Source organism: Hylaeus volcanicus, chromosome 4, assembly GCF_026283585.1.
Source record: "Hylaeus volcanicus isolate JK05 chromosome 4, UHH_iyHylVolc1.0_haploid, whole genome shotgun sequence".
Lineage (NCBI taxonomy): Eukaryota > Metazoa > Arthropoda > Insecta > Hymenoptera > Colletidae > Hylaeus > Hylaeus volcanicus.
This window is the reverse complement of record NC_071979.1, coordinates 29,003,825-29,018,882: the sequence shown is the minus strand read 5'-3', so window position 1 is coordinate 29,018,882 and position 15,058 is coordinate 29,003,825. Positions and strand designations below refer to the sequence as shown.

At 45.9% G+C, this 15,058-nt stretch overlaps 1 protein-coding gene across 2 annotated transcripts in view; it reads right to left on the bottom strand.

Moving 5' to 3' along the window:
• The window catches only part of LOC128875719 (protein roadkill), a 116,286-nt gene that overhangs the window by 48,725 nt on the left and 52,503 nt on the right, over positions 1-15,058 (bottom strand). Inside the window, exon 2 of one of the 2 annotated variants that reach the window (XM_054121563.1) lies at positions 10,803-10,864. The exons of the other annotated variant lie outside the window; for it this stretch is intronic. The gene's annotated coding sequence lies outside the window, so the exon portion shown is untranslated. The remainder of the gene's footprint in view (positions 1-10,802; positions 10,865-15,058) is intronic. 2 annotated transcript variants of the gene reach the window in all.

Below are 15,058 nucleotides of genomic sequence, written 5' to 3'. Positions count from 1 at the left end.
CTGTGGAATGATACCCATTTCCAAGACCTTAAGCCCTTCTCCCACTTACCATTGCTCTCTAAGAAGAATGATTCCAAGAGCCCATAGTAACCCATTCCTTAAGCCCATCTCCCACCTAATCTTCGAAACCAATGCTCCTGGAGGTAAACAACGTTCAAATGACTCCCTCTACGTTACCATTGACGTCCTGTGGGTAGATTCGAGTGACTCAGAGGCATCCTTTGAACAGCCAAGTGGGAATTGGTCTTAAGGTATCGCGAATCTGCGTCTGCTCCGATACGCGTGTACTTGTACGTGTTTATTCGCCATAGCACGACGACATGGTGTGTGGTACCGCGTGGCATAGGTGGTAGCTTCGTTCTATCGACCGAACAGCAGCTCGTCCCGTGACCTGACCTCGTCTGAACCCTTCATTCCGCTCTGCCTCGCTCGCTCTAACACAATCACCTCCGCGTAAACCGCCCCTCCTCCCCCTCTCGCCCCTTCCTCGCTACCAAACCCCGTCGCCATCTCCGCGGCCTCCTTCTCTCTCCGTTTCTCTCTTGTTCCTCCTCGGTTCTCCACGGTACAAGTACCCTCCCCCTATCTACACAATATCGGTGGCCAAACTGGAACAACGCCCGAAACTCCGGCACGTCGAGCCTTGTGCTGCGCAGCGACACCCGGTGTATTGTTGATGGGCCTGGCCGAGGGGAGGGAGGGTCAGCAGACGTCGATTTCAATGAAATCGCCGTGGAACAGTAGGTCCGGAAAGCTGTGCACAGTGGAGGGTCTCAAGTATTGGATTTGATGATTATCGATACGGGAAGCAGGGGTAGAGAACGCGTTTGAGTCGAAAGAGATGATAAGTAGGATGTGACGTGGAAGTTTAATTTTTAGGACGGCTAGCTGATCGAGTGTAACGTCGAATAAGGTTTTTGGTCGAACAAGGCTTCGACTTTTGTTCCGATGCATTTTTCTTCAATTTTTTTATGGAAGAGCCGCACTGCTGATCCAGAATATGCGCAACAACATCTTTATCTCCGAGTTGAGAATGCTCGCGAATCCAGTAGCAACACACAGTCGGCGGGTCCGTGTGCGAGAATTGGGCTCGATCGCGAAACTTGTCGCGAACCGTTGGCATCAGAAGTGGATCATAACTCGGGTCGATCGGTGGACGTCGAAGACTCCTCGTCTGAAAGTGCTCGTCGTTGCGTGTAAAGCGTGTGTCCTATGAGCTCTAACGGTCTTCTGCCTTGACCGAGTTGAGCGAGGTCCGTGTCAGATCTCTGTCTTGACTTTGACTCCGTTCCATCGTAAAAGTCATTTCCACGATCAATCCCGTCAGCAGATTCGCCCAGGAGCTCTCATCCGACTACCGACCGCTAGGGAAATCCGCGATCGGAGCTCGTCGCGTGGGAAGGAGCAAGCAATCGATAATAATGATAGCGTGTGCCGGGGACGCGGCATCGATCGTTTATTTACAGTGCCATCCATCTGTTTCTCTGTCGCGCGCTTCGCGTTTCCTTCCTTTTATTCCTCTTTATTTTTTTTTTTTTTTTTATTCCTCTCCCTACTCCCTGGCACCGGTTCTTCTTGGACCACCTCCAACTTCGCTGCGCTCGACCACCTCGCGTGTTCCCGCGACGCTACGCCGTCGTGCCGTTCCTGAATCCTTAATGCGCGACCTTATCGAGGTCTTTCGTGAGGTAAACCGGCGGCAGACCGGACGAGGAAGTGGGAAACGGCCACGCGCGAACCCTGACATCCTCTGGACACGCTTTTCGCGATGCAAACTGCGTTAGACGGTCCATCCGGTAGGTGGATTCGTCCGTGGAGAAGGAACGAGAGGATCCGGGGACGTTTGCAGGATTTTCTACGAGATGCTTTCCAATGATCGCTGGCGACAATGACGCTGACAATGGCGGTGACAATGATCTAACGATGGTGGTTTTATACGAGACGAATGGTTACGGTCCGTTAAGTTCGATCCTTTTTTTTATTTTTATTTGCTACGGTCGGTTTGTCAACGCAACGCGATTCCCCGATTAATGGCGACCGCGCACTCGTCGTCCCCTACGCGTTTCGTTCGCGGGATTGCGCCCGACAACATCGCGATGGAATGTCTGTTTGAGGGTGAGCCCCTCAGACACACGGCGATGTACACATTCGGCAGGGGGAGGTTTTAGCATATACGAGAAGAGAATCATTCGATACTACTCAGGGACGCGTTATCGTTCGAACGGGGGAAGCGTCGGTCGGCCATTGTTCGACGTAGTAGAGCGGACGACACGGTGTGTTGGGAGTGACTCGTTATGACACTAATCGATATTAAAATCGATTCAGCGTTGAATTTGCTCGAGAGCGTTACCAATGGATAGCTGAGGTTCTCTCGATGAACACGAGTCCAAACACGACCATGTTCGGATAACTTTTATTATACGTCATTCTAATCATTACAAAAATGATGATTACGCGTATCATTCGAAGTAGCCAGAGTTGGGCCGTGTTTGTACTCGTTTCACTCGCGAGAACTTCGCGAATGCGTTGATAACACTCTCGCGAATATATCACGAAAAATAGACGATAGTTATATCGAATGAAATTTTACTTTCTTAGTCTTTTATTAGTGGAACTTAAAGAGAGGATTTCTCGTAGTCATCAGTCAAAACCATAACGATAATGCTTTTACTCCTTCCTATCGAATAATAAAATGGTACACGACCCTCGAGAAACGTCCGAAGCAATTAATCCTCATTATTTCGTCATTACACGCATCTCGACAGGCACAAGGAGGCTAAGAAGTCGCCAGTATTTACACGGCACGAGTGAAATTGCGAACGATGATCGTTGACGCAGAATATGCCGCTAAGGCGAAAGAGGCACACGCTCGAGAAGATCGGTATCTCGCGGAGGGAGTCGAGCGGCAAATAGTACGATTAATAATTCTCGCGAACGTATGTGCGATTGTTGCTGAAAGCGGAGATCGCCTAACACGTACGACACCTTGGCCCACAAGAGGGGTTTGACCCCATTTTTATTGCGGACGAAACGCGTTCTCCCCCCCCCCCCCCCTCCTCTATCCGCGAAGCAGTGTCATTGGTCGCTAATGGATTAAACGTGTGCGCGCGGCCGCGCGCAAGAGCGAAAAAGAGAGACGGAGGAATTTTCTTCGACGTTTTAAAGTTATTACTCGAAAGCGCATCCGTGATTCACGGGTGCGACGGGCGGCTCGTTGAGGACGACCGAAATTATTGCCCTCGGAGAACGCTACCAGATTCCCAGATCTAGCCTTTTTTTTTGCAGGGACAAAGTCGAGGTAGTATCAAACGAAGAAACGGGTTTAAATGTTTCGGTATTTGAATATTAATTTTCTTGTACTCACGGAATTTCTTCAGCGAGATGCTGGATGCCAATAAAAAAATGTCGAGTAAAAATATTAGTTCGTCTGAAAAGTCCGTGGCGATTTTTGGTAGGTGGTGCACGTCCGTTTACATTGGAACGGTTGCAAACAATTAACACGGGTGCATCCCTTAAAAGGTGGAAAGATCGTGGAACAAAATGTTATTTATATGATTCAATAAATATATATATATATCAAACTTCAAACGTGCCTTTGAATTTTTCTTAAAAATTGCCGCGAACTTTCTGGACAACCCAATAGAAAGAAAACGAAGACAGGTCAATAGATCTTCGACAAAGTAGCGTTAAAGTATCGCAGCGCTAGAATGTCACCGTTCGAACATCCTAGTTCTCGAGCCTCGCTTTTCTTCGACCCACAGAACTCCTATACCGAAGGTGGAAACGTACGCGAATAAAAAAATCTTAAGCGAAAATAAAAAGATCTGGGTAGAGATGTCACGGACATCCTGTATTCCAGCAGGGTTCGGTCGGTCGCATTGTGTTCAAATTTTCGAGGGCACGACGGTTGCTCCCGTTTCCCCTAACCTCGACGAAAAGAGATTCGCCCTTATTCGCGCCAATAAAACACCTTAACAAGGTCTCCCACTCGGCCTAATTTCCGCGAAAGGTATTTTCTGTTCACGGACGTCCTCAGCAGCGCCGGCATGCAGCCGACTATGAAATTTTGCCACTCGTGCCTGGCTTCCGATCGCGGACACGCGTTCTCACGCACGGATTATCGAACACCGTGCGATAAGCAGGCCGCACCGAACGATGTTTATTTCTACGTACGTTTAGAACTGGCATTCCTCTATCGGATCGTAGAATTTCGATTTATTTATTTGTTTCGGAATAGACAACATTTTTTGTTGCTTTCTTTTTAGATGATTCATCGGACGAAACGAACTCGTATATATCGTGCAAACTTTGCGAGTTCTCTTTCGGGTAGGCACGAACGCGCAGATAAACAGAAAATGTAAATGTGATAGATTAGACTCTAATCATTGGAGGCATGGAAGGATGAGAGAGTGACGAAAGAATGGTAGGTAGAAGAGAAAGAAAGAACGGTATGGAAGTACGCGAATAGAATGAAGCGACAAAGATAGCGAATCACGCGGTAGTGTAACAAGGTTTATTATGTACCTTGTCACTTAAATAAAAACGCAAATCACGAACGCGCAGCCACCTAGCGGTCGAGAGCGGAAATTAGCGAGTAGCGAGCACAGGCTCAGAGCGCTCACCGCTCAACGTATTTTTACGTATTTTCACGCGTAGTCGCAAATTTTGAATTATGAGTAAAAAAAAATGGATTCATGCGTTAAATGAAAAATGAGAAACTGAAGTTGGAAATGTGGACAAAGTAAAAGTGTAACGAATGCCAAAAATAAGTCGACGAGTCCAATTAGGAATATTTGACGACAATTACGAGTAATAGGTAACACTATTGCTTTCGCTGTTACTTTCGCGAGCAAGATAATATCGTCACCTGTACGTAGCGTAGCGAAACCCATCGTGTAAGCCAGCTCGATAGAAGATAACTCTCGCTGGACAAATGATACACGTCAGACCTAATAAATCTCGGAATGCACGCGCGTAGAGGTTCCGTTTAGTATTCGTCGCTGGGCCGCATGATTTCGTTTGAAGCTCGCCAATGAACCGGATTAAATGCTATCTCTCGTCGCGAAGATTCGCGTTATCTCGGGACCGGGGGATATTTAACAGCGTTCCTAGAGATTTACGGAACGACGAGTACGACTAATTAATTAACGGAGCGAAGGGGTCGGGCTCGACTTAATTACCCGCGAGTTCGGATTCCATCGTCCGTAAATAGGACTTTAAACTTTGAGAAAGAACGGACGAGCGCTTTAATTGGGATAGATATTGTTCGAATAATTTCATTTGTTTCGTTATTGTTCGTCGGAGTATTTTACGAAGTGCTCGAACATCGGAGCGATCGATTACTCAAATTCCGCGATGTTTTGAAATTAGTCCAGAATCTCTGTCGCGGTGAAACGGGGTTAAGGATAAATCAAAGTCGCCGGCAATGACTCTCCAATCGTAATGGCCGATTTCCGAATTCGCGTTCAAGGCTGCGCCCTGGATCGATTCCGTTCGAGGTGTCTCGATATTCGCGAGGACCGTGTCGCCTCTAATTCGGAGATTTCTCCTCCTCTTTGCACAATCGCCCCGTCGGCGACGTTACTCGAGTTTCGTTCGGCCGTCGAAACCTTCGCGCGTGTTACAGCAATTAACACCTCGGTCGCCAGGCGTGGGAAAGGGACGCCGTAGACCCCGAGATCGATTTTTACGAGGACAAACGCTTCGGGATCGTTTTTATTCCGAGGATTCCGTTGGTTTATTACTGTTTATTCGGATTACTTTACGATACGGAGAAGGTATAGAGAACAGTATCGAAGAAATAAGAGAGAAAGGTGGTAGCGGTGGTTAAGTGGCGTTATAAAGCTTAACCACGTGGAAGTACCGACAATGGGAAATAAAATGACAGGTAGAGAAATAAAATAAAAATAGAATATATAGAAATATAGAAGGTATAGAAATAAAATACGTGGACCGTAATTATTTCATATCGCTGACTTTGTTAAAGAATTTAAAAGGGCATCGAAGACTCGGCAATAAAAATAAATGGTTCCGTAACGGATGCTCCGAGGTAACTCGATTCCCGAAGATTGTTGATTTGCGTCACTTCGACTCATCCAGCGACCCATTTGAAGCTGTCAGAGAGATATCGACAATTAGTTTAACAGATTAGAGGATTCGTCCCAAGGACGAGTATCGCGAAAAATTGCATTACCCGTTACGAAAAAAAAGGTACAGATAAGTAGTTATATCAGATAGCTGAACACACATACAGATAGTAAGTGTAGAATGATAAGTAGATAAATAACTCACGTATGTCGCTAATAATTCAAAAACGAAGCACAATCCCACATTTCTGCAAAGGAAATTGTGGTTCAGCTACCATTTCCGGTTCTTATTCCCCTCATTCTCATTCATGAAAAATCCACAAACACCTACATACAGTCTAACCATATAACAAATCACTGAACAATTTCCAATGATCCAAGTGCCCACATAAAATTCTAGTACTATAAATATTCTAGTGCTCGAATTGTATAGGAACAATTGACTATTCCATGATACCGCAACCTGTCGATGAAAGACCCCGTAAATTAACCTGCCGAAATATCTTCTGGGCCAGGCCAACGAATAAACAAACGATCGAACACGAACGAACGAGAGCACGTTCGTGGGTAACACGCGAAGGTTTCTCGAGCGATATTCCTTCTTTTTTTCTCGTGGGTTCCGTTCAGCCGTCGCGCAGCCTTCGGTAGCTCCGAACCTTGGGACACTTTCATGCCGAGCCTACGATCAATTCCATTGATTATCGACACCGAGGTTAAGGTTACCCTGTCGTTCGAACGGGATTGCACCGTGGCCGCGGAAAGAGCTCGCGTTCGCGTACGCGCCCGCCGCGATCGATTTTCTGCCCGATGCGAGCCGATCGCGCGACATCGCGACGCGCGCGGGGACCAATTTAAACTTTGAAACAACCCGACAGGTAATTAATTCCCGTCACGAGGGCCACGGGAATTTCAAATCTCCGCGGCGAATCCTTATCCGACGTCGAAGCGCTCGGAATGGAAATACGGATCGCCGGTGGATTATTCGATGGGTTATTATTAGGTTGTCCAGAAAATTCGTGGCAATTTCTAAGAAAAATTCAAAGGCATGTATTTGTTGAATTACATAGGTGTCATTTTGTTCCAAAACCGTTCCACCTTTTAAGGGATGTATACATGTTATTTGTTTTCAACCATTTCGATATATCCAGACCCGCACCACCTTCCGAAAATCGACACGGACTTTCCACGGACAACCCGATACGTTGATCGAAACTTGAATTTTTGTATTTGTAAATTCATCCGTGCCAAGGCTTTTTCGACGATTCGACAGCTTAATTTACGAGCACTTGTAGCACTACGAGCGCTGTGCAATAATTCTCGTCGAATATGAACAGAATTCTCATTGAACAGTTTCAATGAACATTAGGTTGCAGTATTATAGAATGACCAAGTATTCGTATAGGACTGAAAAATAAATTTTTATTTTGGTAGACTGAGAATCGTCAACTATAAATTATGCTTTTATTCGTTTATTAGATTTATTACATCGACTATGGCTGGGGGATCTGACAAATGGCTATGGTTACATAAGATTCTTCTGCGAACGTCGAATCATGGCGTCGAGATTCTTCTTCCGGGAAACACGAGCTACGGGAGATTTTCCTTGAAAAGAAACGAAATTGTGGCTACGAAATCGAGCCGCGACTTTCTACGATTATTCACGCCACTGATTCATCGACGCTGAAAAACAGTTGCACGGTATAATCGACGAATCGAGTATGGTTGGTGTACCAACTATACCGAAAAAATTATATTATTAAATTGCGCGGGTGCTTCGCAACTTTCCTATAGGTTGGATCATTAGGTTTCAGGATATAAAGATACAGAAAGAAAATATTCCGTTAACGTTATCTGGAGTCAACTGCGAGTCTGCGAGAAGCTCCCATGGTTTCCCTCTCGTACGCTTTCACCCTTTCTCCACGAGGCATCCCTCCCGTCCTCGCCCTCCCCCGTAGCCAGACCTTCCCCTAGTCCACGAGTACCATCGAGCGTTCCAAAGTAAATCGCTCCGAAAGCTCGCGTCTCGGATCGAGCAGAGTAGCACCTACTCTTGGCAACACGTCGGACTACGTAGCATTGAGAGTTTCGATCGGGGCGCGCACGGCCGGCTCCTCCTTTCGAGGCTTCTTCGACGCGGCTTTAATTCCTATCGCGGCTTATCCGCGGCGGGGGATCGGCATTCGTCGCGGAACGATCGTCGATCGAACAGGAAACACGGGAGGTCGCGCGTTAGGGTTAGGTCTCTGGGCTTGGCTCTCTTTCTCTCTCTCTCTCTCCCTCCCTCCCTCTCGCAGATATCGTCGTCTCGTTTTCTTTCTGTTGGTCTCCGCGCGCGTGGAGCGGTGAGAGGTGCCACCGGCGTACAGGACGTCCTCGAGTTCTCGTTTTACGCGTCCTAGACGACCTCACCGTCGAAAATAACCATTTCGACGGTCGCTCGCTCACGGCGTGCCTCCTCCTCCTCCTCCTCCTCCTCCTCCTCCTCCTCCCCCTTCCCGCGGACGCCGCGCCTCCTTCGCTGACCATTGTGCCTTTACTCGTTCGATCGCGTACTTGCGCAATCACGGAAGCGGCCGCGAGCTGTTCCGACCGAGGGCTTTCACGTTTCTGGTCGGTTTCTGCCGCGGAACCGTCCGAACGAAACGCACTCGCGGAACCTAGCGCCGAGGGTCAATGCATCGCGCGCCACCGCTGTCGCAGTGACCGTTGCACGCGCGGGACGCGCTGTCGGAAACGTTTCACGTGCGTGCACGCTGGGCCGGGGAGGGGGGGAGGGGAATAAACCCACCATTTGAGAATTAGTAAATTCAGAGAAGAATTCAAAGCGGACGCTGGTGAATACCATGCACTGTTAAAGGATACGTAGAATATAGGACTTAGGGATTAATATATCGTAATTGGACATATGGGTGACGGTTACTTTTCACTGAAGATTTAAAAAAGTTAGTTTTTGAGGTGTCGAAGAAAATAAATGGGAATAAAATACTCGAATCTCGGTGATATTACAAAAACAAATATCGAAATATTTGATTATGTATCGGGTTGTCCAGATAGTTTTGTGGCAATTTTTGAGAAAAATTCAAGGGCATGATATTATTTATCGAATTACATAGGTACCATTTTGTCCCGCAACCTTTCCATCTTCTAAGGACCGGACTTTACAGACAACCTGATACATTCTATCGTTAAAGCAGAATCAGAAATCGACGGGACTAACAACGATAAGCGAAGCTTCTGCAATATTCTGTACCGCCTGTACCAACCAAAAATCGGCATGGACTTTACGGACAACCTAATAGTTTCCAATAGTCCGTAAATAAAATTTAATCGCAGCAGAAATTTTCAAGAGTATTAGTCCGGCGGTCAACGTGTTAATATATCAGGGTGTAAAGATACTCAACAGAAGGGTGCACCAGGAGTTTCTGAAGGTATAAACGAAGCAAGTCCGAGACACGCGAGTGCCTCGGAATATCACGAACGTGTGCACGGGTTGACATCCTTCCTAACGATTTCACGGGCGAAATCATCGATACACCTCGGCATCCCATATTAAGACAGTTTCGACACCGCTCCGCAGCCAGTGGCTCGGTTCCACGTTAAACGAGGCACGATGTGAAACTTTCTAAGAACTTTCCATTCGCGTGCAACGGAAACCGCTCCGTGGTGTCAAATATATCGGCGTAACGGGAACGAAAAGCGCGCATTCGCGTTTTGCAAAATTGCAGATCGCCTTGAACAGCCACGATGCAGAAGAGCCAACCAATGGCGTCATCTACGATATCGATGAATAGTTACGCTCTGGATTATGGGATTCTATACTTTTCGTTTCGTTTGGGGAATTTTTATAACAAGTACCGATTCGAACGATCGAATTGGCTACCGTCCGCGTAATAAACCATTAGGATCATCGATATTAGCGACGATATCTTTACGTAACCGAGGACGAGTGATGTCACTTTCGCATCTTCACAATGACCACGAGACTTTATTCTCGCGATGCCACGGAGCGAGAGAGACTCCTCGATACGCGGCGAATATTCAAACGATCCATTTATCGAGGTTAAAATAAATATGAAATAAAGGAGCAAAAGTTTAGCGAGACGAAACTTTCCAGTTATTGTTCGTTCTTTACTCGGGATAAAAAAGCGTCTCCGGACACGAGATATCGAAATCGATGTCCGATTGGAATTCATAAGATTCCGCGCGAAGGCCAAGAAAAGCTTGTTAAAGATCAGCCCGAGCCGCGCGTAAACAGGAAAACAGGTTTCGCGCATCGCTTTGTCGCAGTCACGTTTGTTAATCATGTATATTACAATGTATAATGATGCGATATTGCATCATCAATGTAATCCGATAAGCAACTGCCGGTACGCGCGCGATCAAAGGTCCTGTACCTACTTTGATAAAATGATCGTATCAAAGTAAAGGGAAATCTCTGTATTAAGTTCCTCTCGAATAAAATTTCTGTTAGAAGAAATATGTCGCGCCGAACTTTTGTGAACGTTTTCTGATAAACATCGAGTTACAGCAACCGAAACTTTTCATGAATGACGCATATATTATTTAATAGAAAAAAAAAAAAAAGGAATGTAAGGAGTGGTACGTTTGCCCTTTCTGGGCGTGTACGGCCCCTTTAACGCGAATGATTAAACGAAGGACAGAGAATGCAGAAAGAATGAAGCGACAAGCGTGTTGGCAATACGGCGTGCTACTTACTCGTCGACATAGCTCGTTTTGTTCGGGCAACGGGGCCTGAGCACAGCTCAAATAAAGGACATCTGAAACCAAAAAACGAAAGGGAAGATTGGTACAAGGCAAGCCCAAAAGAACAAAGGCGAGCGTCGTTACACGTCGCTCAGCTCCTGACTTTCACGGTCTTGCCAGACATTTCACTCGTAATCGATTCAAGCAGTTTCACGATGTTCTTCTTATAAACGACGTTCCGAGGGTCGGGCGATTCGTCTACTTTTACAGATTTTACGAGTCAACGTGAGGTGGGAGTTCGTAAGGTGGGAGTTTGTGAGGTGAGAGTTTGTAAGATGGGATACTCTTTACGTGGACAATTAACGAGTACCTTAAACCAATAGTATTAGTCGAATATTAGCTGTGATATAATAAATTAGTAGGAAGTTGAATCGTGTATATTTTTAACGTCGAAATTGAGTCCTGGAAGTATAGTCGACATTTAAGGATGAAATGTGAGAATCGATGCGTTCGAACGTAGGACAAAGGCATGACGTTCGGTAAAGAGTTCTGATGAACGGAAACAAGCGCCGATCGACGGTAGGAGACCAGTTCGGATCAGTTACGCATAGTTCGAGGTGTGAACCACGTGTTATTTTTGTAAATTTACGTTATCTTATGTTTATGTGTTTATGAACCAGATCTTAAACACGTATTCAACTTGTTTAACCCTTTATTTACTGGCGGGACTTGTAAGTCTTGTCAATTTTCTCATGGTACCGTGTCAATTAAACTCTTTGAAACCTATCGTGACTTTCGAGTCCACAAGCTTTTTCGTCTTTTGGAAGCTGGTTAGAAACAACTCTATAAGATGATACAAGACCAAGATGGACGTTTAGATTTTGAAAACTTTTGAGAAATTCTGTGAGACTAGTACAGAAGCAATGAATAGGTTCGTAATTATAGCTATGTACGTATTAATATATTCTATTTTATTTCCGGACTATGTATTTATTCGAATAGTATTCAAATACTTGAATTCGAGCGTTCGGGGACCAATGTGATCAAGTATTCAAATGGCGGAGGAACGGCAAGCTCTCTGGCGGACTGGTTTCGATTGTCAACCACTGGTGCCCACGATTGGAGAAGTGAAAATCGGCGCTAGAAGCTAAAGGCAGAACTTTCAAATCGCCATTCTACCCGGGCTCCGTATTTTCACTGGTTGCTTTTCACTCCGACCGCTGATTCACTTTCCTCCGGTGGGCGTTTACGTCGACTGTGTCAAAAAAAGCCATAACAAGCGTAGAAAGAGGCTTCTCCGCAACGGACCTCGACGGATCGCGAAAGTCTGCCAATTTATTCCCAGCGAATTTCGTCTCTAACATAAATAGAACATTACGTGTAAAATACGTGTAAATTACGTCACGGGTCCTCTCAGGCACTCGAGAGGGCAGGCCATATCCTAAGCTTCCTGTTTCGTTATTCCGCAGCGACAGATGTATATTTCGTAAATAGCGATCGAATACAGATAATTCGCTTGTATTTCGTAAAGATTAATCGAATACAAATAATTCGCTTATAAATCTGCCCTTGTCGATTTTACGTTTTTCTTATATCTCTCGTTTCTCTTCTCGCCTCTGTTCGCTTCGCTTCTTCCCTTGTTTCTCGATTTAACCAACTCGACTCCTCGCACGATCTATCGAGACGTTTCAATCCAACATCGATTGCCGACATGTACATCGTACATATATTCTCGGTACATTTATTTTTACAGTAAAATAAAAGGTTGAGTTATAGCATTCGGAAGCTTCTTGCTAATATAATCGATCGTGCAACTCTTCTTGGACTTGTGCCCTTTCACATTCCTCCCAGGACCACTAGGTCCTCGTATCTATTTCATCAATATGTTTCCTCGTCTAGATACTGTCGCCTGAATACTGTTGTCCTGTGTGCCTGTGCTTAATCGCTGGTAGTTAATTGCTTTATTCAGACAGCGATATGTTTATTGACTCTATCGACTCTACTAAACATGGGCCACGTAACCTTTTTATCGGCAATTCTGCTATTCACCGGCGATAACTTTGTTACGATTGTTTGCTTGTTTGTAAATCTTTGTTTGTCTTGGCATCTGTCAACTGTGGATGTTTACAATTGCTACACTGTATTAATTTCATAATGGGCTATGCCCGTATATATTGAAATAAATAAATAAATAAATAAATAAATATTCCAACAGCGCACGAATGTAGGGCACAAAAGTTCCCAATTCTTCAATGAGAGGGAGACTTCCTTCCCCTCCTCCGTTAAATTGTACCCATTGAATGAACAAGACGAACGTATTCCACCAACGTCTGACCAAGTTACTTCAATTTTCAGTCCTATCGTTCTCGAGGGCAAAGGTTGAAGGAGGGAAACCACAAAGAGGGGGCGGTTGGACGGGCGGAGGGTACAAAGGGGTAGAGCACAGTGGCCAGGAGAGCTTCAAAGAAGAGACCTGAATACTGCGTGTGGTACCGGATGAAGAGAAGGCTCACGAAGGGAGGGGCGGGGAGGGGAGGGGAATAAAGGGAGGGGGGACGATTTGGACAGCGACGGCCCTGAGCCACTTGCCACAGTAGGTCAGCTCTCTTCACCTCACTTCGCCTCGTTTTTCGAGCCTCCATTATACCGAGCCGAGGATCCTCTCCATCGCTCTTCGACGAAACGACGATTCTTTTCCCCTTCCGCCCCTCCTCTCGTTTCCCTCGCGCACGCACCTGCGTATAAATATAATTGCTCTCGTTCGACGTTATCGCGCCCATCCCTCCCCACCCCGCGCGATACAGCGCTTTCAACGGGGTGGTTCCAGATCGCGTTTTACCCTTTCTCGATCCTCGTCGCTCGGACACTCGAGCCGAGATCGCGATCGAATTCTCGTCTGCCTTCGCCGCGATCGCATAACTTCCTTCGGTGCTTTCGAAACCATTGCATACCGTTTACGTCTTCGGGTTTCCATCTTTTTGTTTCTTCTTTTCGTTCCTAAGTTCGTTAATTTTTCAACGGGAAATAACTAGTCTCGAAGACACGTTTGTTCAACGAAATGCAGAAATATTTTACGTGGAATTCAAATGTATAACGGACGAAACAATTGTGATACGATTCGTATACCGTATATAAGAACTGAATAGAAAAGTTTGAAAAAGGTAATTTGATCAGTTGCGATAGGTTTAGTGTTAAAGATTTAGTAAATAGTGCCCTCCACCTCTCTCTTCTTCTAAAATAATATTTTTGAAAATTCTAATCTGAAATGCTCCCCGTTGAATGGATTTCCGTCACTCGCAGACCGCCTCGATAAATCAATTACGTAGCAGGTAAATCGTGAAAATCGGCCAGCGTCGTCGCGGCGCTTTCTATATGCGACAACGCGTGACTATCGGTCCACGTGTTCGCGTAATTGCGAACATACTGTACGTGGAAAAGGCGACGGCGTCTTAATCGAGTTAGTTCCGTGGAACTGTCCGCACGTGTACGGGACAGTGAATACGGACAAAAGGTTGGATCGGCTGGCGCGCACGTGGAACGGAGGCTTCGCCTCCAGACCGAGAACGTCCGTTTGCTATGAATATGGAAAACATTGCTTCCTGCTGGAACGCTCTCATAATTTGTAATAATTAAACGCCACCTTTGCGACCGACCTCTCCAGGGAGCTATAAATAATGACCCTCTGTACGGTGCTCGCGATGCGAGGGAAATCTGTTTTTACGACCGTAAATTGCGTTTTCGAAATGGGATTGTTGTTAACCTTTCAGGTTAAGTAAAATTACGGAGTAATTGTTTTCCGGTGTTCAGGTATCGAGGTTAGTTCAGGAGTACTATAACATTGTTTAGATATTTTCAGAAGACAAAAATCGATTTTTGATTTAATGTCGAAGTAGGCAGATTGCTCGCGAATCGATCGAATCTGTGGGTATTGTCGAACACGAGTCACGCAGCTGGGCTATTGGAGCAGAACCGCGACGAGATTCCTGTTCTATCGGCTCGTTAAACGTCGCTATTCTTGCGTGCACGAAACTGCAACCGCGATCGTTTCCAGTTTGTAGAACCGGTACGGCGTTGCTGCTGAGACACGGGTCCCTACGTTTTGAAATATATAGACATGGGGTGCCCAGGCTTTGGTATCACTAGGTTTTGGAATCTATAGGCTTTGGAATCTCTAGGCCTTGAGATCTATAGGCTTTGGAATCTTTAGGCCTTGGGATCTACAGGTTTTGGAAACTCTGGGTGTTGAGATCCCTAGGCCATGGGATCTC